The sequence below is a fragment of the Sinohyriopsis cumingii genome, chromosome 5 (assembly GCF_028554795.1).
Source record: "Sinohyriopsis cumingii isolate HCF-2022 chromosome 5, ASM2855479v2, whole genome shotgun sequence".
Taxonomy (NCBI): domain Eukaryota; kingdom Metazoa; phylum Mollusca; class Bivalvia; order Unionida; family Unionidae; genus Sinohyriopsis; species Sinohyriopsis cumingii.
The window spans coordinates 133,623,435-133,646,811 of NC_142965.1; the positions used below are offsets into that span (position 1 = coordinate 133,623,435).

The following is a 23,377-nucleotide window of genomic DNA, read 5'->3' on the forward strand; positions in this document are numbered from 1 at the left end:
TCCTCGGTAGTATAGTGGCAAGTATCCCCGCCTGTCACGCGGGAGACCGGGGTTCAATTCCCCGCCGGGGAGACCTAATATTTTTGGTACCTATTTGCTATATAGCACCGTTGGTGATCAGGAATATGCACGAATCACTTGCTTCCCTTGTCATCTAAAACTCCTTTTTTGCCCCTTCCTATTAGTATTAACGTCAATTCACTCCATACTTCGTAGCAATCGGGAGAAATAGAAAATGGAAAGGATGACCTTGTAGGTTTGCTCTTTCAGTGAAAAATGCGACCTACTCCATCATATAACGTACAATGTCATAAACTGAATATAAGCATACAAATCATAAAACTCTCTCTAGACGGATTATTGTAAACTTTCTATTTATTTCTACCTATTTATTTACCATATTTATTCTTCCCTTTCATTGACTATACTCTGAACCAGGGTCAATATACAGCATTTGAAAAATGTTTTATAAAAGGAACAGGGCAATATTAAATTGAGGAGAGGAATATCGAATTCATGCGCTCCGTTTCAAACCAAATGATATCGAAAACTTGAGGCCTTTTAGCATTTTTATTATTATTTGTTTATCCAAAATCTAAAAAGTGAAAGTTAGAACACTCAAACTTTCAAATAACTGCAACTTTTTGGATGGTGAGAAAAAGTGGTCAGCTATGTTAAACTTAAACTTGGTGAATTTAGACTTTTAGCAAAACCTTTGAAGTCTAAAAGTTCAATATTAAACTTTTTGCAACTATTTAAAACTGCTGAAATTCAAATTTTCCATCTAAAAGACTAAGAAAGCTTTAGACTTAAAATAAGAAGTTTACGCTTACCCATGGAAGGCATTGTCATGTATGAGTTACCATTCATACTGACCATAACCAACTTTATCATTCCCGAATTCATCTTCGCAAGCCATCATACGATATGATAACGTCTACTACACCTTGGCGGATACCTTGGCGGATCGAGCAGATATTTCTGAGCTTCAGCTCTGTGAATTTCATCAGATACAGCGACAAGCCACCACATCCAATCAAAATTAAATTGATCAAATTCAACACTCTTCCTACATGATCGAAACAAGGGGAGAATACAACATGAACGGACTCAAAAATAAGCAATTTTTCACTGCCAGTACGTGTTTGCAGAAATACCTTTACTGAAGTTTCTATCTGGCACGTAGTCATACTTTCCACGTCAAACTTACAAAGTAACCTTTCTGAAGTCAATTGCCTGCACCATTTTCGGCCGATGTATAATACACCACTGTTAGACGCTATAGGTGAGTTGGCATTACATACTAAGGGATTCAAGACGTGAAATGCAATAGATGTCGCTAGGAAAATGCGGAAAAATATCAGCTCCGTCCGTAAAGGATATATGGGGTTGACATATCGGAATTTCGGCCAGCGAAGATGTCCTGATTCTCTCTCTCTCTCTCTCTCTCTCTCTCTCTCTCTCAGTTTCTAGTTTCCCTTTCAGCTTATAACCGAGAGAAGAGAGAGAGAAGAGAGAGAGAGAGAGAGAGAGAGAGGAGAGAGAGAGAGAAGGGACACATGATCATCTGAGATAAACTTAAAATATAAATACATACATTCAAACAGATTTGGCTTCATACACCATCTGGATTAAATAGATTAAAAACACCTAGTGAAAGAATAGACTTAAAGATTTATGGGTAGCTGCCGCCCAATATGTGTGTGTCTGTGCGTGCACTACTGCACTGGCATTAATTACATCGCGCTAATCGTTTGGGATTTGTGTCTTAGGTATAATAATAATAAATAATAATAATAAAAATCAACTAATAATAAACTATCTTAAAGGAGGATAACACATCTGATCATGGCTGACCCATCGGCCATGTTCTCCTCAGATTTTGTAATCGGCTATGATAAAAATAAAAAAATAAAAAAAAATAAAAAAAATATTTAAAGTACATAAATATTTAAAACAAAATAAGAACGAAAAAAAATAATACACAAAATAACAATAGAAGACCATGCACATAACCAGGTATCGTCGCACACTCATTCGTACAAATTTATGCACACTCTAACATCGAAAATACTCTCAGTTTAACTGGAAATCAGTTGATTGGCACACATTTTGATCAGCAAGGGTGGTAGATAACAAAAATTACAACTGCTTCCCCGGGTGATCGTGATCGTCTTCCTGCTATTATACAATTTTCGTATTCCTTCTGTCTTTTCTGCTTTGTCCTATGGGTTTCATTCACGTAACATTTATTGAATAGTCATTTACAGTAACAAAATATAATATTACTCTACTACCAATCCATGCAAAGAGAAGACATTTAGTTTGAGACATCCCATTTACAGCTGCATGTATTTCAGCAAACGTTATTATACCAGCATACATTTGGTCTTTATCAGGTACAGAAGAATTTCAAGTATTTAAAAGTGATTCTTTACAGTTTTAACCAATAGTGACCGATGAATGGAAATTACATTAAGACTGATCTATTTCATGTGATAGTTGATTTGTATTTGAAATCATTACATCATCGTCATCAATGAATTCATTAATCACTTATTTATTTTGTCGATCATTTTCAAGATAAGAAGGCACTTGGTATTTCTATGACTTTTCAAGAAAAGTTTACTAAGCCATGACACACATCTTGATCAGCATGAGGTAACGATGAATTTACAAACTAAAGGACAAGCTTACTGCATCCATTCATACCTCCTCGGTAGTATAGTGGCAAGTATCCCCGCCTGTCACGCGGGAGACCGGGGTTCAATTCCCCGCCGGGGAGTCCTAATAATTTTGGTATCCGTTTATTATTTAACACCCGTTGCGATCAGAAATATACATGAAGTAATTGCTTTCCATATCATCGAAAATATTTTGTAGTTTTCCTCTCTTTTAGCATTGATCTGATTTCACTCCTTAATTCTATGCAAGCGAGAGAGACAGATAAATGAAAAGGACAAAGAGAATATAATTGGCTTGTCCTTTTACTAGAAATTGGGGACTAGTCCACTGTATAACGTGCAATTTTAGAAACTGAAATTTAGCATCACATTTGTATAGCTCTCCTTTTCAAGACGCTGTGAGTCTCTCTGTCAATATGTGTGTAGTTAACATATCTTTAACAATTTTAGTCATATCGGTACGATGTCTGCCGTGTGGTAGATTATAGTGATAGCTAGCACAGTTTTTCAGAAGAAAAAATTTCAATTTGTTTTGAAATCTATACAATTCACGAAACCTTTCAGTATTTCTCTTTGCAATATATAGCTGCGTTAAGGTAGTTATTTATACTTCAGATTATCCCACCAAATAGCTGGTTCACTAAAATTCATTTTCTTCACTTTTCCATCAGTGACAATATATTTTACCATCGTACGTATTCATTCTCACAACGGATATTATTATTTTATATTCATAACCCATGCCCTGTTTGTACTTTCCATGTATTTGATATAAGATATAGGAAGGAATGGTCTCTAAATGGTGCATCTATGAAATAAATATTTTAAACACAAGGATGCAACTTGGAGGAAATAAAAAATAATACACCCTGCTCTGTCCCACTTCACCTTGAACCTGACAAACTACCAGAATTTCGTGATCTTCAAAGATGAACAATATTCCAATCATCCATAACATTATGCAGCTCTTGGACAACAACATTCTCGGTAGGGATGTCTTTTTATGCCAATCAATTCCGCTCACTGTTGTATTGAAATAACCTGCCAAGATAGCACTATCACTCGTATTATTGATTAAGCATGTAATTCATCTTAGGAAGAAACAAGGACTTTTCATATAATATAATTGGCGCAAAAATATTTTTCAAATGGATCTTTATAATGTAAGTTTCTACTTTACGATGTTTCGTAGCACCTTTTTCGGCAAAGTCCCGTTTCACGTGATTTTTCAGCTGTATCTGCGCACTTCAAGAGCAACACTAGCTTCCCTATAGGAGGCATTACGATACAAAATGGTACCATTCCAAATATCATCTCTCATATGCCTTTAGGAAAAACTTCACCTGATTTTTTTTTTTTTAAATAATTACAAAACTGACAATTTTTAAAGGCATACTATTAATGAATATGGTCAGAGTAATAGATAACGCAGCCATTATGAAATTTTTTGACGTGGACATAATTTGTGTTTCTTTTGCCTTTTAAATTAGAAGCATGTTATACTTTCCTTCTCCTTTCCTTGTGTATCCTACTTGATAATAGAAAATCCCACCAGGCTAAGTCCTTAATGTTCTACTTGTCTCTGGCCATGTGAAGAGGAATACAACACTAAATCGGCCGTTTTAATTATGATTTTCAGATAGTCGAAAGATATACCCAACTCAGCCCACTATGCAGAATAGTATTAAACATCACATAAATTGCACAAAAATTCATGTTTACCTTAAAATTCAGAAAGAAACAAAACATCGGCCATTTTAGACTAAGTCTTTGCATGTGGTCTTTCCATCCAGCGTATCAATGAAATATTTAGCGCGTATACCTACGAGGTACAATAGGAGTTATAGAGAACATTTACATAGGACAATCTTGTATATCATTCGCAACTCCTCGGTAGTATAGTGGCAAGTATCCCCGCCTGTCACGCGGGAGACCGGGGTTCAATTCCCCGCCGGGGAGACCTAATATTTTTGGTACCTATTTGCTATATAGCACCGTTGGTGATCAGGAATATGCACGAATCACTTGCTTCCCTTGTCATCTAAAACTCCTTTTTTGCCCCTTCCTATTAGTATTAACGTCAATTCACTCCATACTTCGTAGCAATCGGGAGAAATAGAAAAATGGAAAGGATGACCTTGTAGGTTTGCTCTTTCAGTGAAAAATGCGACCTACTCCATCATATAACGTACAATGTCATAAACTGAATATAAGCATACAAATCATAAAACTCTCTCTAGACGGATTATTGTAAACTTTCTATTTATTTCTACCTATTTATTTACCATATTTATTCTTCCCTTTCATTGACTATACTCTGAACCAGGGTCAATATACAGCATTTGAAAAATGTTTTATAAAAGGAACAGGGGAATATTAAATTGAGGAGAGGAATATCGAATTCATGCGCTCCGTTTCAAACCAAATGATATCGAAAACTTGAGGCCTTTTAGCATTTTTATTATTATTTGTTTATCCAAAATCTAAAAAGTGAAAGTTAGAACACTCAAACTTTCAAATAACTGCAACTTTTTGGATGGTGAGAAAAGTGGTCAGCTATGTTAAACCTAAACTTGGTGAATTTAGACTTTTAGCAAAACCTTTGAAGTACAAAAGTTCAATATTAAACTTTTTGCAACTATTTAAAACTGCTGAAATTCAAATTTTCCATCTAAAAGACTAAGAAAGCTTTAGACTTAAAATAAGAAGTTTTACGCTTACCCATGGAAGGCATTGTCATGTATGAGTTACCATTCATACTGACCATAACCAACTTTATCATTCCCGAATTCATCTTCGCAAGCCATCATACGATATGATAACGTCTACTACACCTTGGCGGATACCTTGGCGGATCGAGCCGATATTTCTGAGCTTCAGCTCTGTGAATTTCATCAGATACAGCGACAAGCCACCACATCCAATCAAAATTAAATTGATCAAATTTCAACACTCTTCCTACATGATCGAAACAAGGGGAGAATACAACATGAACGGACTCAAAAATAAGCAATTTTTCACTGCCAGTACGTGTTTGCAGAAATACCTTTACTGAAGTTTCTATCTGGCACGTAGTCATACTTTCCACGTCAAACTTACAAAGTAACCTTTCTGAAGTCAATTGCCTGCACCATTTTCGGCCGATGTATAATACACCACTGTTAGACGCTATAGGTGAGTTGGCATTACATACTAAGGGATTCAAGACGTGAAATGCAATAGATGTCGCTAGGAAAATGCGGAAAAATATCAGCTCCGTCCGTAAAGGATATATGGGGTTGACATATCGGAATTTCGGCCAGCGAAGATGTCCTGATTCTCTCTCTCTCTCTCTCTCTCTCTCTCTCAGTTTCTGGTTTCCCTTTCAGCTTATAACCGAGAGAGAGAGAGAGAGAGAGAGAGAGAGAGAGAGAGAGAGAGAGAGAGAGAAGGGACACATGATCATCTGAGATAAACTTAAAATATAAATACATACATTCAAACAGATTTGGCTTCATACACCATCTGGATTAAATAGATTAAAAACACCTAGTGAAAGAATAGACTTAAAGATTTATGGGTAGCTGCCGCCCAATATGTGTGTGTCTGTGCGTGCACTACTGCACTGGCATTAATACATCGCGCTAATCGTTTGGGATTTGTGTCTTAGGTATAATAATAATAATAATAATAATAAAAATCAACTAATAATAAACTATCTTAAAGGAGGATAACACATCTGATCATGGCTGACCCATCGGCCATGTTCTCCTCAGATTTTGTAATCGGCTATGATAAAAATAAAAAAATTAAAAAAAATAAAAAAAATATTTAAAGTACATAAATATTTAAAACAAAATAAGAACGAAAAAAATAATACACAAAATAACAATAGAAGACCATGCACATAACCAGGTATCGTCGCACACTCATTCGTACAAATTTATGCACACTCTAACATCGAAAATACTCTCAGTTTAACTGGAAATCAGTTGATTGGCACACATTTTGATCAGCAAGGGTGGTAGATAACAAAAATTACAACTGCTTCCCCGGGTGATCGTGATCGTCTTCCTGCTATTATACAATTTTCGTATTCCTTCTGTCTTTTCTGCTTTGTCCTATGGGTTTCATTCACGTAACATTTATTGAATAGTCATTTACAGTAACAAAATATAATATTACTCTACTACCAATCCATGCAAAGAGAAGACATTTAGTTTGAGACATCCCATTTACAGCTGCATGTATTTCAGCAAACGTTATTATACCAGCACACATTTGGTCTTTATCAGGTACAGAAGAATTTCAAGTATTTAAAAGTGATTCTTTACAGTTTTAACCAATAGTGACCGATGAATGGAAATTACATTAAGACTGATCTATTTCATGTGATAGTTGATTTGTATTTGAAATCATTACATCATCGTCATCAATGAATTCATTAATCACTTATTTATTTTGTCGATCATTTTCAAGATAAGAAGGCACTTGGTATTTCTATGACTTTTCAAGAAAAGTTTACTAAGCCATGACACACATCTTGATCAGCATGAGGTAACGATGAATTTACAAACTAAAGGACAAGCTTACTGCATCCATTCATACCTCCTCGGTAGTATAGTGGCAAGTATCCCCGCCTGTCACGCGGGAGACCGGGGTTCAATTCCCCGCCGGGGAGTCCTAATAATTTTGGTATCCGTTTATTATTTAACACCCGTTGCGATCAGAAATATACATGAAGTAATTGCTTTCCATATCATCGAAAATATTTTGTAGTTTTCCTCTCTTTTAGCATTGATCTGATTTCACTCCTTAATTCTATGCAAGCGAGAGAGACAGATAAATGAAAAGGACAAAGAGAATATAATTGGCTTGTCCTTTTACTAGAAATTGGGGACTAGTCCACTGTATAACGTGCAATTTTAGAAACTGAAATTTAGCATCACATTTGTATAGCTCTCCTTTTCAAGACGCTGTGAGTCTCTCTGTCAATATGTGTGTAGTTAACATATCTTTAACAATTTTAGTCATATCGGTACGATGTCTGCCGTGTGGTAGATTATAGTGATAGCTAGCACAGTTTTTCAGAAGAAAAAATTTCAATTTGTTTTGAAATCTATACAATTCACGAAACCTTTCAGTATTTCTCTTTGCAATATATAGCTGCGTTAAGGTAGTTATTTATACTTCAGATTATCCCACCAAATAGCTGGTTCACTAAAATTCATTTTCTTCACTTTTCCATCAGTGACAATATATTTTACCATCGTACGTATTCATTCTCACAACGGATATTATTATTTTATATTCATAACCCATGCCCTGTTTGTACTTTCCATGTATTTGATATAAGATATAGGAAGGAATGGTCTCTAAATGGTGCATCTATGAAATAAATATTTTAAACACAAGGATGCAACTTGGAGGAAATAAAAAATAATACACCCTGCTCTGTCCCACTTCACCTTGAACCTGACAAACTACCAGAATTTCGTGATCTTCAAAGATGAACAATATTCCAATCATCCATAACATTATGCAGCTCTTGGACAACAACATTCTCGGTAGGGATGTCTTTTTATGCCAATCAATTCCGCTCACTGTTGTATTGAAATAACCTGCCAAGATAGCACTATCACTCGTATTATTGATTAAGCATGTAATTCATCTTAGGAAGAAACAAGGACTTTTCATATAATATAATTGGCGCAAAAATATTTTTCAAATGGATCTTTATAATGTAAGTTTCTACTTTACGATGTTTCGTAGCACCTTTTTCGGCAAAGTCCCGTTTCACGTGATTTTTCAGCTGTATCTGCGCACTTCAAGAGCAACACTAGCTTCCCTATAGGAGGCATTACGATACAAAATGGTACCATTCCAAATATCATCTCTCATATGCCTTTAGGAAAAACTTCACCTGATTTTTTTTTTTTTAAATAATTACAAAACTGACAATTTTTAAAGGCATACTATTAATGAATATGGTCAGAGTAATAGATAACGCAGCCATTATGAAATTTTTTGACGTGGACATAATTTGTGTTTCTTTTGCATTTTAAATTAGAAGCATGTTATACTTTCCTTCTCCTTTCCTTGTGTATCCTACTTGATAATAGAAAATCCCACCAGGCTAAGTCCTTAATGTTCTACTTGTCTCTGGCCATGTGAAGAGGAATACAACACTAAATCGGCCGTTTTAATTATGATTTTCAGATAGTCGAAAGATATACCCAACTCAGCCCACTATGCAGAATAGTATTAAACATCACATAAATTGCACAAAATTCATGTTTACCTTAAATTCAGAAAGAAACAAAACATCGGCCATTTTAGACTAAGTCTTTGCATGTGGTCTTTCCATCCAGCGTATCAATGAAATATTTAGCGCGTATACCTACGAGGTACAATAGGAGTTATAGAGAACATTTACATAGGACAATCTTGTATATCATTCGCAACTCCTCGGTAGTATAGTGGCAAGTATCCCCGCCTGTCACGCGGGAGACCGGGGTTCAATTCCCCGCCGGGGAGACCTAATATTTTTGGTACCTATTTGCTATATAGCACCGTTGGTGATCAGGAATATGCACGAATCACTTGCTTCCCTTGTCATCTAAAACTCCTTTTTTGCCCCTTCCTATTAGTATTAACGTCAATTCACTCCATACTTCGTAGCAATCGGGAGAAATAGAAAATGGAAAGGATGACCTTGTAGGTTTGCTCTTTCAGTGAAAAATGCGACCTACTCCATCATATAACGTACAATGTCATAAACTGAATATAAGCATACAAATCATAAAACTCTCTCTAGACGGATTATTGTAAACTTTCTATTTATTTCTACCTATTTATTTACCATATTTATTCTTCCCTTTCATTGACTATACTCTGAACCAGGGTCAATATACAGCATTTGAAAAATGTTTTATAAAAGGAACAGGGGAATATTAAATTGAGGAGAGGAATATCGAATTCATGCGCTCCGTTTCAAACCAAATGATATCGAAAACTTGAGGCCTTTTAGCATTTTTATTATTATTTGTTTATCCAAAATCTAAAAAGTGAAAGTTAGAACACTCAAACTTTCAAATAACTGCAACTTTTTGGATGGTGAGAAAAGTGGTCAGCTATGTTAAACCTAAACTTGGTGAATTTAGACTTTTAGCAAAACCTTTGAAGTACAAAAGTTCAATATTAAACTTTTTGCAACTATTTAAAACTGCTGAAATTCAAATTTTCCATCTAAAAGACTAAGAAAGCTTTAGACTTAAAATAAGAAGTTTTACGCTTACCCATGGAAGGCATTGTCATGTATGAGTTACCATTCATACTGACCATAACCAACTTTATCATTCCCGAATTCATCTTCGCAAGCCATCATACGATATGATAACGTCTACTACACCTTGGCGGATACCTTGGCGGATCGAGCCGATATTTCTGAGCTTCAGCTCTGTGAATTTCATCAGATACAGCGACAAGCCACCACATCCAATCAAAATTAAATTGATCAAATTTCAACACTCTTCCTACATGATCGAAACAAGGGGAGAATACAACATGAACGGACTCAAAAAATAAGCAATTTTTCACTGCCAGTACGTGTTTGCAGAAATACCTTTACTGAAGTTTCTATCTGGCACGTAGTCATACTTTCCACGTCAAACTTACAAAGTAACCTTTCTGAAGTCAATTGCCTCCACCATTTTCGGCCGATGTATAATACACCACTGTTAGACGCTATAGGTGAGTTGGCATTACATACTAAGGGATTCAAGACGTGAAATGCAATAGATGTCGCTAGGAAAATGCGGAAAAATATCAGCTCCGTCCGTAAAGGATATATGGGGTTGACATATCGGAATTTCGGCCAGCGAAGATGTCCTGATTCTGTCTCTCTCTCTCTCTCTCTCTCTCAGTTTCTGGTTTCCCTTTCAGCTTATAACCGAGAGAGAGAGAGAGAGAGAGAGAGAGAGAGAGAGAGAGAGAGAGAGAAGGGACACATGATCATCTGAGATAAACTTAAAATATAAATACATACATTCAAACAGATTTGGATTCATACACCATCTGGATTAAATAGATTAAAAACACCTAGTGAAAGAATAGACTTAAAGATTTATGGGTAGCTGCCGCCCAATATGTGTGTGTCTGTGCGTGCACTACTGCACTGGCATTAATACATCGCGCTAATCGTTTGGGATTTGTGTCTTAGGTATAATAATAATAATAATAATAATAAAAATCAACTAATAATAAACTATCTTAAAGGAGGATAACACATCTGATCATGGCTGACCCATCGGCCATGTTCTCCTCAGATTTTGTAATCGGCTATGATAAAAATAAAAAAATAAAAAAAAGATAAAAAAAATATTTAAAGTACATAAATATTTAAAACAAAATAAGAACGAAAAAAATAATACACAAAATAACAATAGAAGACCATGCACATAACCAGGTATCGTCGCACACTCATTCGTACAAATTTATGCACACTCTAACATCGAAAATACTCTCAGTTTAACTGGAAATCAGTTGATTGGCACACATTTTGATCAGCAAGGGTGGTAGATAACAAAAATTACAACTGCTTCCCCGGGTGATCGTGATCGTCTTCCTGCTATTATACAATTTTCGTATTCCTTCTGTCTTTTCTGCTTTGTCCTATGGGTTTCATTCACGTAACATTTATTGAATAGTCATTTACAGTAACAAAATATAATATTACTCTACTACCAATCCATGCAAAGAGAAGACATTTAGTTTGAGACATCCCATTTACAGCTGCATGTATTTCAGCAAACGTTATTATACCAGCACACATTTGGTCTTTATCAGGTACAGAAGAATTTCAAGTATTTAAAAGTGATTCTTTACAGTTTTAACCAATAGTGACCGATGAATGGAAATTACATTAAGACTGATCTATTTCATGTGATAGTTGATTTGTATTTGAAATCATTACATCATCGTCATCAATGAATTCATTAATCACTTATTTATTTTGTCGATCATTTTCAAGATAAGAAGGCACTTGGTATTTCTATGACTTTTCAAGAAAAGTTTACTAAGCCATGACACACATCTTGATCAGCATGAGGTAACGATGAATTTACAAACTAAAGGACAAGCTTACTGCATCCATTCATACCTCCTCGGTAGTATAGTGGCAAGTATCCCCGCCTGAAATGAGAATAGAAGAGGATAAAGTGTTTATTACATTGTAGAATCATTGTTTTGTACTATAGGATTACAAAATAAAATTTTAGAATCATTGTTCTGTAATATAGCTTAACAAAATACTGTTGTAGAATCATTGTTTTGTAATATAGCATTACAAAATACTATTGTAGAACCATTATTTTGTAATATAGCATTACAAACTACTATGTACATACTGACTGTATATTTTTAACTTATATACTGTACAAAGCGTTTTTTAAATAAAGAAAGAAAAAAAAAAAAAAAGTATCCCCGCCTGTCACGCGGGAGACCGGGGTTCAATTCCCCGCCGGGGAGTCCTAATAATTTTGGTATCCGTTTATTATTTAACACCCGTTGCGATCAGAAATATACATGAAGTAATTGCTTTCCATATCACCGAAAATATTTTGTAGTTTTCCTCTCTTTTAGCATTGATCTGATTTCACTCCTTAATTCTATGCAAGCGAGAGAGACAGATAAATGAAAAGGACAAAGAGAATATAATTGGCTTGTCCTTTTACTAGAAATTGGGGACTAGTCCACTGTATAACGTGCAATTTTAGAAACTGAAATTTAGCATCACATTCGTATAGCTCTCCTTTTCAAGACGCTGTGAGTCTCTCTGTCAATATGTGTGTAGTTAACATATCTTTAACAATTTTAGTCATATCGGTACGATGTCTGCCGTGTGGTAGATTATAGTGATAGCTAGCACAGTTTTTCAGAAGAAAAAATTTCAATTTGTTTTGAAATCTATACAATTCACGAAACCTTTCAGTATTTCTCTTTGCAATATATAGCTGCGTTAAGGTAGTTATTTATACTTCAGATTATCCCACCAAATAGCTGGTTCACTAAAATTCATTTTCTTCACTTTTCCATCAGTGACAATATATTTTACCATCGTACGTATTCATTCTCACAACGGATATTATTATTTTATATTCATAACCCATGCCCTGTTTGTACTTTCCATGTATTTGATATAAGATATAGGAAGGAATGGTCTCTAAATGGTGCATCTATGAAATAAATATTTTAAACACAAGGATGCAACTTGGAGGAAATAAAAAATAATACACCCTGCTCTGTCCCACTTCACCTTGAACCTGACAAACTACCAGAATTTCGTGATCTTCAAAGATGAACAATATTCCAATCATCCATAACATTATGCAGCTCTTGGACAACAACATTCTCGGTAGGGATGTCTTTTTATGTCAATCAATTCCGCTCACTGTTGTATTGAAATAACCTGCCAAGATAGCACTATCACTCGTATTATTGATTAAGCATGTAATTCATCTTAGGAAGAAACAAGGACTTTTCATATAATATAATTGGCGCAAAAATATTTTTCAAATGGATCTTTATAATGTAAGTTTCTACTTTACGATGTTTCGTAGCACCTTTTTCGGCAAAGTCCCGTTTCACGTGATTTTTCAGCTGTATCTGCGCACTTCAAGAGCAACACTAGCTTCCCTATAGGAGGCATTACGATACAAAATGGTACCATTCCAAATATCATCTCTGATATGCCTTTAGGAAAAACTTCACCTGATTTTTTTTTTTTTAAATAATTACAAAACTGACAATTTTTAAAGGCATACTATTAATGAATATGGTCAGAGTAATAGATAACGCAGCCATTATGAAATTTTTTGACGTGGACATAATTTGTGTTTCTTTTGCCTTTTAAATTAGAAGCATGTTATACTTTCCTTCTCCTTTCCTTGTGTATCCTACTTGATAATAGAAAATCCCACCAGGCTAAGTCCTTAATGTTCTACTTGTCTCTGGCCATGTGAAGAGGAATACAACACTAAATCGGCCGTTTTAATTATGATTTTCAGATAGTCGAAAGATATACCCAACTCAGCCCACTATGCAGAATAGTATAAAACATCACATAAATTGCACAAAATTCATGTTTACCTTAAATTCAGAAAGAAACAAAACATCGGCCATTTTAGACTAAGTCTTTGCATGTGGTCTTTCCATCCAGCGTATCAATGAAATATTTAGCGCGTATACCTACGAGGTACAATAGGAGTTATAGAGAACATTTACATAGGACAATCTTGTATATCATTCGCAACTCCTCGGTAGTATAGTGGCAAGTATCCCCGCCTGTCACGCGGGAGACCGGGGTTCAATTCCCCGCCGGGGAGACCTAATATTTTTGGTACCTATTTGCTATATAGCACCGTTGGTGATCAGGAATATGCACGAATCACTTGCTTCCCTTGTCATCTAAAACTCCTTTTTTGCCCCTTCCTATTAGTATTAACGTCAATTCACTCCATACTTCTTAGCAATCGGGAGAAATAGAAAATGGAAAGGATGACCTTGTAGGTTTGCTCTTTCAGTGAAAAATGCGACCTACTCCATCATATAACGTACAATGTCATAAACTGAATATAAGCATACAAATCATAAAACTCTCTCTAGACGGATTATTGTAAACTTTCTATTTATTTCTACCTATTTATTTACCATATTTATTCTTCCCTTTCATTGACTATACTCTGAACCAGGGTCAATATACAGCATTTGAAAAATGTTTTATAAAAGGAACAGGGGAATATTAAATTGAGGAGAGGAATATCGAATTCATGCGCTCCGTTTCAAACCAAATGATATCGAAAACTTGAGGCCTTTTAGCATTTTTATTATTATTTGTTTATCCAAAATCTAAAAAGTGAAAGTTAGAACACTCAAACTTTCAAATAACTGCAACTTTTTGGATGGTGAGAAAAGTGGTCAGCTATGTTAAACCTAAACTTGGTGAATTTAGACTTTTAGCAAAACCTTTGAAGTCTAAAAGTTCAATATTAAACTTTTTGCAACTATTTAAAACTGCTGAAATTCAAATTTTCCATCTAAAAGACTAAGAAAGCTTTAGACTTAAAATAAGAAGTTTTACGCTTACCCATGGAAGGCATTGTCATGTATGAGTTACCATTCATACTGACCATAACCAACTTTATCATTCCCGAATTCATCTTCGCAAGCCATCATACGATATGATAACGTCTACTACACCTTGGCGGATACCTTGGCGGATCGAGCCGATATTTCTGAGCTTCAGCTCTGTGAATTTCATCAGATACAGCGACAAGCCACCACATCCAATCAAAATTAAATTGATCAAATTTCAACACTCTTCCTACATGATCGAAACAAGGGGAGAATACAACATGAACGGACTCAAAAATAAGCAATTTTTCACTGCCAGTACGTGTTTGCAGAAATACCTTTACTGAAGTTTCTATCTGGCACGTAGTCATACTTTCCACGTCAAACTTACAAAGTAACCTTTCTGAAGTCAATTGCCTCCACCATTTTCGGCCGATGTATAATACACCACTGTTAGACGCTATAGGTGAGTTGGCATTACATACTAAGGGATTCAAGACGTGAAATGCAATAGATGTCGCTAGGAAAATGCGGAAAAATATCAGCTCCGTCCGTAAAGGATATATGGGGTTGACATATCGGAATTTCGGCCACCGAAGATGTCCTGATTCTCTCTCTCTCTTTCTCTCTCTCTCTCTCTCTCTCTCTCTCTCTCTCTCTCTCTCAGTTTCTGGTTTCCCTTTCAGCTTATAACCGAGAGAGAGAGAGAGAGAGAGAGAGAGAGAGAGAAGGGACACATGATCATTTGAGATAAACTTAAAATATAAATACATACATTCAAACAGATTTGGCTTCATACACCATCTGGATTAAATAGATTAAAAACACCTAGTGAAAGAATAGACTTAAAGATTTATGGGTAGCTGCCGCCCAATATGTGTGTGTCTGTGCGTGCACTACTGCACTGGCATTAATACATCGTGCTAATCGTTTGGGATTTGTGTCTTAGTTATAATAATAATAATAATGATTATAATAATAAAAATCAACTAATAATAAACTATCTTAAAGGAGGATAACACATCTGATCATGGCTGACCCATCGGCCATGTTCTCCTCAGATTTTGTAATCGGCTATGATAAAAATAAAAAAATAAAAAACAAATAAAAAAATATTTAAAGTACATAAATATTTAAAACAAAATAAGAACGAAAAAAATAATACACAAAATAACAATAGAAGACCATGCACATAACCAGGTATCGTCGCACACTCATTCGTACAAATTTATGCATACTCTAACATCGAAAATACTCTCAGTTTAACTGGAAATCAGTTGATTGGCACACATTTTGATCAGCAAGGGTGGTAGATAACAAAAATTACAACTGCTTCCCCGGGTGATCGTGATCGTCTTCCTGCTATTATACAATTTTCGTATTCCTTCTGTCTTTTCTGCTTTGTCCTATGGGTTTCATTCACGTAACATTTATTGAATAGTCATTTACAGTAACAAAACATAATACTACTCTACTACCAATCCATGCAAAGAGAAGATATTTAGTTTGAGACATCCCATTTACAGCTGCATGTATTTCAGCAAACGTTATTATACCAGCACACATTTGGTCTTTATCAGGTACAGAAGAATTTCAAGTATTTAAAAGTGATTCTTTACAGTTTTAACCAATACTGACCGATGAATGGAAATTACATTAAGACTGATCTATTTCATGTGATATTTGATTTGTATTTGAAATCATTACATCATCGTCATCAATGAATTCATTAATCACTTATTTATTTTGTCGATCATTTTCAAGATAAGAAGGCACTTGGTATTTCTATGGCTTTTCAAGAAAAGTTTACTAAGCCATGACACACATCTTGATCAGCATGAGGTAACGATGAATTTACAAGCTAAAGGACAATCTTAGTGCATCCATTCATACCTCCTCGGTAGTATAGTGGCAAGTATCCCCGCCTGTCACGCGGGAGACCGGGGTTCAATTCCCCGCCGGGGAGTCCTAATAATTTTGGTATCCGTTTATTATTTAACACCCGTTGCGATCAGAAATATACATGAAGGAATTGCTTTCCATATCATCGAAAATATTTTGTAGTTTTCCTCTCTTTTAGCATTTATCTGATTTAACACCTTAATTCTATGCAAGCGAGAGAGACATAAATGAAAAGGACAAAGAGAATATAGTTGGCTTGTCCTTTTACTAGAAATTGGGGACTAGTCCACTGTATAACGTGCAATTTTAGAAACTGAAATTTAGCATCACATTCGTATAGCTCTCCTTTTCAAGACGCTGTGAGTCTCTCTGTCAATATGTGTGTAGTTAACATATCTTTAACAATTTTAGTCATATCGGTACGATGTCTGCAGTGTGGTAGATTATAGTGATAGCTAGCACAGTTTTTCAGAAGAAAAAATTTCAATTTGTTTTGAAATCTATACAATTCACGAAACCTTTCAGTATTTCTCTTTGCAATATATAGCTGCGTTAAGGTAGTTATTTATACTTCAGATTATCCCACCAAATAGCTGGTTCACTAAAATTCATTTTCTTCACTTTTCCATCAGTGACAATATATTTTACCATCGTACGTATTCATTCTCACAACGGATATTATTATTTTATATTCATAACCCATGCCCTGTTTGTACTTTCCATGTATTTGATATAAGATATAGGAAGGAATGGTCTCTAAATGGTGCATCTATGAAATAAATATTTTAAACACAAGGATGCAACTTGGAGGAAATAAAAAATAATACACCCTGCTCTGTCCCACTTCACCTTGAACCTGACAAACTACCAGAATTTCGTGATCTTCAAAGATGAACAATATTCCAATCATCCATAACATTATGCAGCTCTTGGACAACAACATTCTCGGTAGGGATGTCTTTTTATGTCAATCAATTCCGCTCACTGTTGTATTGAAATAACCTGCCAAGATAGCACTATCACTCGTATTATTGATTAAGCATGTAATTCATCTTAGGAAGAAACAAGGACTTTTCATATAATATAATTGGCGCAAAAATATTTTTCAAATGGATCTTTATAATGTAAGTTTCTACTTTACGATGTTTCGTAGCACCTTTTTCGGCAAAGTCCCGTTTCACGTGATTTTTCAGCTGTATCTGCGCACTTCAAGAGCAACACTAGCTTCCCTATAGGAGGCATTACGATACAAAATGGTACCATTCCAAATATCATCTCTCATATGCCTTTAGGAAAAACTTCACCTGATTTTTTTTTCTTTAAATAATTACAAAACTGACAATTTTTAAAGGCATACTATTAATGAATATGGTCAGAGTAATAGATAACGTAGCCATTATGAAATTTTTTGACGTGGACATAATTTGTGTTTCTTTTGCATTTTAAATTAGAAGCATGTTATACTTTCCTTCTCCTTTCCTTGTGTATCCTACTTGATAATAGAAAATCCCACCAGGCTAAGTCCTTAATGTTCTACTTGTCTCTGGCCATGTGAAGAGGAATACAACACTAAATCGGCCGTTTTAATTATGATTTTCAGATAGTCGAAAGATATACCCAACTCAGCCCACTATGCAGAATAGTATAAAACATCACATAAATTGCACAAAATTCATGTTTACCTTAAATTCAGAAAGAAACAAAACATCGGCCATTTTAGACTAAGTCTTTGCATGTGGTCTTTCCATCCAGCGTATCAATGAAATATTTAGCGCGTATACCTACGAGGTACAATAGGAGTTATAGAGAACATTTACATAGGACAATCTTGTATATCATTCGCAACTCCTCGGTAGTATAGTGGCAAGTATCCCCGCCTGTCACGCGGGAGATCGGGGTTCAATTCCCCGCCGGGGAGACCTAATATTTTTGGTACCTATTTGCTATATAGCACCGTTGGTGATCAGGAATATGCACGAATCACTTGCTTCCCTTGTCATCTAAAACTCCTTTTTTGCCCCTTCCTATTAGTATTAACGTCAATTCACTCCATACTTCGTAGCAATCGGGAGAAATAGAAAATGGAAAGGATGACCTTGTAGGTTTGCTCTTTCAGTGAAAAATGCGACCTACTCCATCATATAACGTACAATGTCATAAACTGAATATAAGCATACAAATCATAAAACTCTCTCTAGACGGATTATTGTAAACTTTCTATTTATTTCTACCTATTTATTTACCATATTTATTCTTCCCTTTCATTGACTATACTCTGAACCAGGGTCAATATACAGCATTTGAAAAATGTTTTATAAAAGGAACAGGGGAATATTAAATTGAGGAGAGGAATATCGAATTCATGCGCTCCGTTTCAAACCAAATGATATCGAAAACTTGAGGCCTTTTAGCATTTTTATTATTATTTGTTTATCCAAAATCTAAAAAGTGAAAGTTAGAACACTCAAACTTTCAAATAACTGCAACTTTTTGGATGGTGAGAAAAGTGGTCAGCTATGTTAAACCTAAACTTGGTGAATTTAGACTTTTAGCAAAACCTTTGAAGTCTAAAAGTTCAATATTAAACTTTTTGCAACTATTTAAAACTGCTGAAATTCAAATTTTCCATCTAAAAGACTAAGAAAGCTTTAGACTTAAAATAAGAAGTTTTACGCTTACCCATGGAAGGCATTGTCATGTATGAGTTACCATTCATACTGACCATAACCAACTTTATCATTCCCGAATTCATCTTCGCAAGCCATCATACGATATGATAACGTCTACTACACCTTGGCGGATACCTTGGCGGATCGAGCCGATATTTCTGAGCTTCAGCTCTGTGAATTTCATCAGATACAGCGACAAGCCACCACATCCAATCAAAATTAAATTGATCAAATTTCAACACTCTTCCTACATGATCGAAACAAGGGGAGAATACAACATGAACGGACTCAAAAATAAGCAATTTTTCACTGCCAGTACGTGTTTGCAGAAATACCTTTACTGAAGTTTCTATCTGGCACGTAGTCATACTTTCCACGTCAAACTTACAAAGTAACCTTTCTGAAGTCAATTGCCTCCACCATTTTCGGCCGATGTATAATACACCACTGTTAGACGCTATGGGTGAGTTGGCATTACATACTAAGGGATTCAAGACGTGAAATGCAATAGATGTCGCTAGGAAAATGCGGAAAAATATCAGCTCCGTCCGTAAAGGATATATGGGGTTGACATATCGGAATTTCGGCCAGCGAAGATGTCCTGATTCTCTCTCTCTCTCTCTCTCTCTCTCTCTCTCTCAGTTTCTAGTTTCCCTTTCAGCTTATAACCGAGAGAGAGAGAGAGAGAGAGAGAGAGAGAAGGGACACATGATCATTTGAGATAAACTTAAAATATAAATACATACATTCAAACAGATTTGGCTTCATACACCATCTGGATTAAATAGATTAAAAACACCTAGTGAAAGAATAGACTTAAAGATTTATGGGTAGCTGCCGCCCAATATGTGTGTGTCTGTGCGTGCACTACTGCACTGGCATTAATACATCGTGCTAATCGTTTGGGATTTGTGTCTTAGTTATAATAATAATAATAATGATTATAATAATAAAAATCAACTAATAATAAACTATCTTAAAGGAGGATAACACATCTGATCATGGCTGACCCATCGGCCATGTTCTCCTCAGATTTTGTAATCGGCTATGATAAAAATAAAAAAATAAAAAAAAATAAAAAAAATATTTAAAGTACATAAATATTTAAAACAAAATAAGAACGAAAAAAATAATACACAAAATAACAATAGAAGACCATGCACATAACCAGGTATCGTCGCACACTCATTCGTACAAATTTATGCATACTCTAACATCGAAAATACTCTCAGTTTAACTGGAAATCAGTTGATTGGCACACATTTTGATCAGCAAGGGTGGTAGATAACAAAAATTACAACTGCTTCCCCGGGTGATCGTGATCGTCTTCCTGCTATTATACAATTTTCGTATTCCTTCTGTCTTTTCTGCTTTGTCCTATGGGTTTCATTCACGTAACATTTATTGAATAGTCATTTACAGTAACAAAACATAATACTACTCTACTACCAATCCATGCAAAGAGAAGACATTTAGTTTGAGACATCCCATTTACAGCTGCATGTATTTCAGCAAACGTTATTATACCAGCACACATTTGGTCTTTATCAGGTACAGAAGAATTTCAAGTATTTAAAAGTGATTCTTTACAGTTTTAACCAATAGTGACCGATGAATGGAAATTACATTAAGACTGATCTATTTCATGTGATATTTGATTTGTATTTGAAATCATTACATCATCGTCATCAATGAATTCATTAATCACTTATTTATTTTGTCGATCATTTTCAAGATAAGAAGGCACTTGGTATTTCTATGGCTTTTCAAGAAAAGTTTACTAAGCCATGACACACATCTTGATCAGCATGAGGTAACGATGAATTTACAAGCTAAAGGACAATCTTAGTGCATCCATTCATAACTCCTCGGTAGTATAGTGGTAAGTATCCCCGCCTGTCACGCGGGAGACCGGGGTTCAATTCCCCGCCGGGGAGTCCTAATAATTTTGGTATCCGTTTATTATTTAACACCCGTTGCGATCAGAAATATACATGAAGGAATTGCTTTCCATATCATCGAAAATATTTTGTAGTTTTCCTCTCTTTTAGCATTTATCTGATTTAACACCTTAATTCTATGCAAGCGAGAGAGACATAAATGAAAAGGACAAAGAGAATATAGTTGGCTTGTCCTTTTACTAGAAATTGGGGACTAGTCCACTGTATAACGTGCAATTTTAGAAACTGAAATTTAGCATCACATTCGTATAGCTCTCCTTTTCAAGACGCTGTGAGTCTCTCTGTCAATATGTGTGTAGTTAACATATCTTTAACAATTTTAGTCATATCGGTACGATGTCTGCAGTGTGGTAGATTATAGTGATAGCTAGCACAGTTTTTCAGAAGAAAAAATTTCAATTTGTTTTGAAATCTATACAATTCACGAAACCTTTCAGTATTTCTCTTTGCAATATATAGCTGCGTTAAGGTAGTTATTTATACTTCAGATTATCCCACCAAATAGCTGGTTCACTAAAATTCATTTTCTTCACTTTTCCATCAGTGACAATATATTTTACCATCGTACGTATTCATTCTCACAACGGATATTATTATTTTATATTCATAACCCATGCCCTGTTTGTACTTTCCATGTATTTGATATAAGATATAGGAAGGAATGGTCTCTAAATGGTGCATCTATGAAATAAATATTTTAAACACAAGGATGCAACTTGGAGGAAATAAAAAATAATACACCCTGCTCTGTCCCACTTCACCTTGAACCTGACAAACTACCAGAATTTCGTGATCTTCAAAGATGAACAATATTCCAATCATCCATAACATTATGCAGCTCTTGGACAACAACATTCTCGGTAGGGATGTCTTTTTATGTCAATCAATTCCGCTCACTGTTGTATTGAAATAACCTGCCAAGATAGCACTATCACTCGTATTATTGATTAAGCATGTAATTCATCTTAGGAAGAAACAAGGACTTTTCATATAATATAATTGGCGCAAAAATATTTTTCAAATGGATCTTAATAATATAAGTTTCTACTTTACGATGTTTCATAGCACCTTTTTCGGCAAACACCCGTTTCACATGATTTTTCAGCTGTATCTCCGCACTCTTAGAGCAACACTAGGTTACCTATAGGAGGGTTAATGATATATAATGGTACCATTCCAAATATCATCTCTCATTTACTTTTAGGAAATACGTCCACTGAAAATTTTTCTTTCTTTTTTCTTTAAATATTTCTAAAACTGGCAATGCACAAACGCGTGCATATAAGGGATATAGTTAAATTATTAGAGAACGCAGCCATTATAAAATTATTTGACGTGGACATACTTTCTGTTGTTTTTGCGTTTTAAATTTGAATCAGGTTGTGATTTCTCTCTCCTTCCCTTGTGTGTCCTACTTAATAAGAGAAAATCTTGCAAAAAGTACTCCTTACTGCTCTGTTTGTATGTGTCCACTATGCAGTATATTATAAAGCATAACAGAAATGGTACAAAGGTCATTGTTACATTAAATTAAAAGAAGTTAAATTCAAATTAAATATATGCAGTCTTTCCATCCAGTAAATAGTTATAACGAACAATCAGATAGGACAGTGTTGTGAAGTGGTCGTAGTATATTGACAAGTATCCCTGCCTGTAAGGAGACCGGGCTTAATTCCCCTCCGGGATCCAAAATAATTTTTATTTCATCGATTTCCTTGTTTTGTATGAATCCCATTGCAGAAATATGTACGAATCATTTGGACTTACTTTCCGTTTGATTGTAGTATTGACGTGATTAGGCTCCTTACCACTGAGTTATCGGGTTAAACAGAAAAATGAAAAGGTCAAAGAGGATGGTTTGCTCTTTGGTTTAAGGTTACGGCCAAGTCCACTTTATAACTTGGAATATTAGAAACTGAATTTTAGTATCCAACTCGTAAACCTATCTCTATGAAGATTATTGTAAATTTTTCTTTTAATATCTAGCTAAGTTTCTGTCTATTTATTCTTTCATTTTGTAGCCTCTACCCTGACCCTGCAGCTTGAAATT

General features: G+C 35.1%; 9 non-coding genes across 9 annotated transcripts; all 9 read left to right on the forward strand.

The window, feature by feature from the left end:
- On the forward strand, positions 1 to 72 carry Trnad-guc (transfer RNA aspartic acid (anticodon GUC)). The gene has a single exon. It is a non-coding gene; the product is annotated as a tRNA-Asp (tRNA).
- Positions 73 to 2,713: 2,641 nt separating this feature from the next.
- Positions 2,714 to 2,785, forward strand: Trnad-guc (transfer RNA aspartic acid (anticodon GUC)). Its single transcript has one exon. It is a non-coding gene; the product is annotated as a tRNA-Asp (tRNA).
- A 1,786-nt stretch (positions 2,786 to 4,571) lies between these two features.
- On the forward strand, positions 4,572 to 4,643 carry Trnad-guc (transfer RNA aspartic acid (anticodon GUC)). The gene has a single exon. It is a non-coding gene; the product is annotated as a tRNA-Asp (tRNA).
- A 2,629-nt stretch (positions 4,644 to 7,272) lies between these two features.
- Positions 7,273 to 7,344, forward strand: Trnad-guc (transfer RNA aspartic acid (anticodon GUC)). The gene has a single exon. It is a non-coding gene; the product is annotated as a tRNA-Asp (tRNA).
- Positions 7,345 to 9,128: 1,784 nt separating this feature from the next.
- Trnad-guc (transfer RNA aspartic acid (anticodon GUC)) lies at positions 9,129 to 9,200 on the forward strand. The gene has a single exon. It is a non-coding gene; the product is annotated as a tRNA-Asp (tRNA).
- A 4,775-nt stretch (positions 9,201 to 13,975) lies between these two features.
- Positions 13,976 to 14,047, forward strand: Trnad-guc (transfer RNA aspartic acid (anticodon GUC)). Its single transcript has one exon. It is a non-coding gene; the product is annotated as a tRNA-Asp (tRNA).
- A 2,642-nt stretch (positions 14,048 to 16,689) lies between these two features.
- Positions 16,690 to 16,761, forward strand: Trnad-guc (transfer RNA aspartic acid (anticodon GUC)). The gene has a single exon. It is a non-coding gene; the product is annotated as a tRNA-Asp (tRNA).
- A 1,782-nt stretch (positions 16,762 to 18,543) lies between these two features.
- Positions 18,544 to 18,615, forward strand: Trnad-guc (transfer RNA aspartic acid (anticodon GUC)). The gene has a single exon. It is a non-coding gene; the product is annotated as a tRNA-Asp (tRNA).
- A 2,616-nt stretch (positions 18,616 to 21,231) lies between these two features.
- Trnad-guc (transfer RNA aspartic acid (anticodon GUC)) lies at positions 21,232 to 21,303 on the forward strand. Its single transcript has one exon. It is a non-coding gene; the product is annotated as a tRNA-Asp (tRNA).
- The last annotated feature ends 2,074 nt before the right edge of the window (positions 21,304 to 23,377 follow it).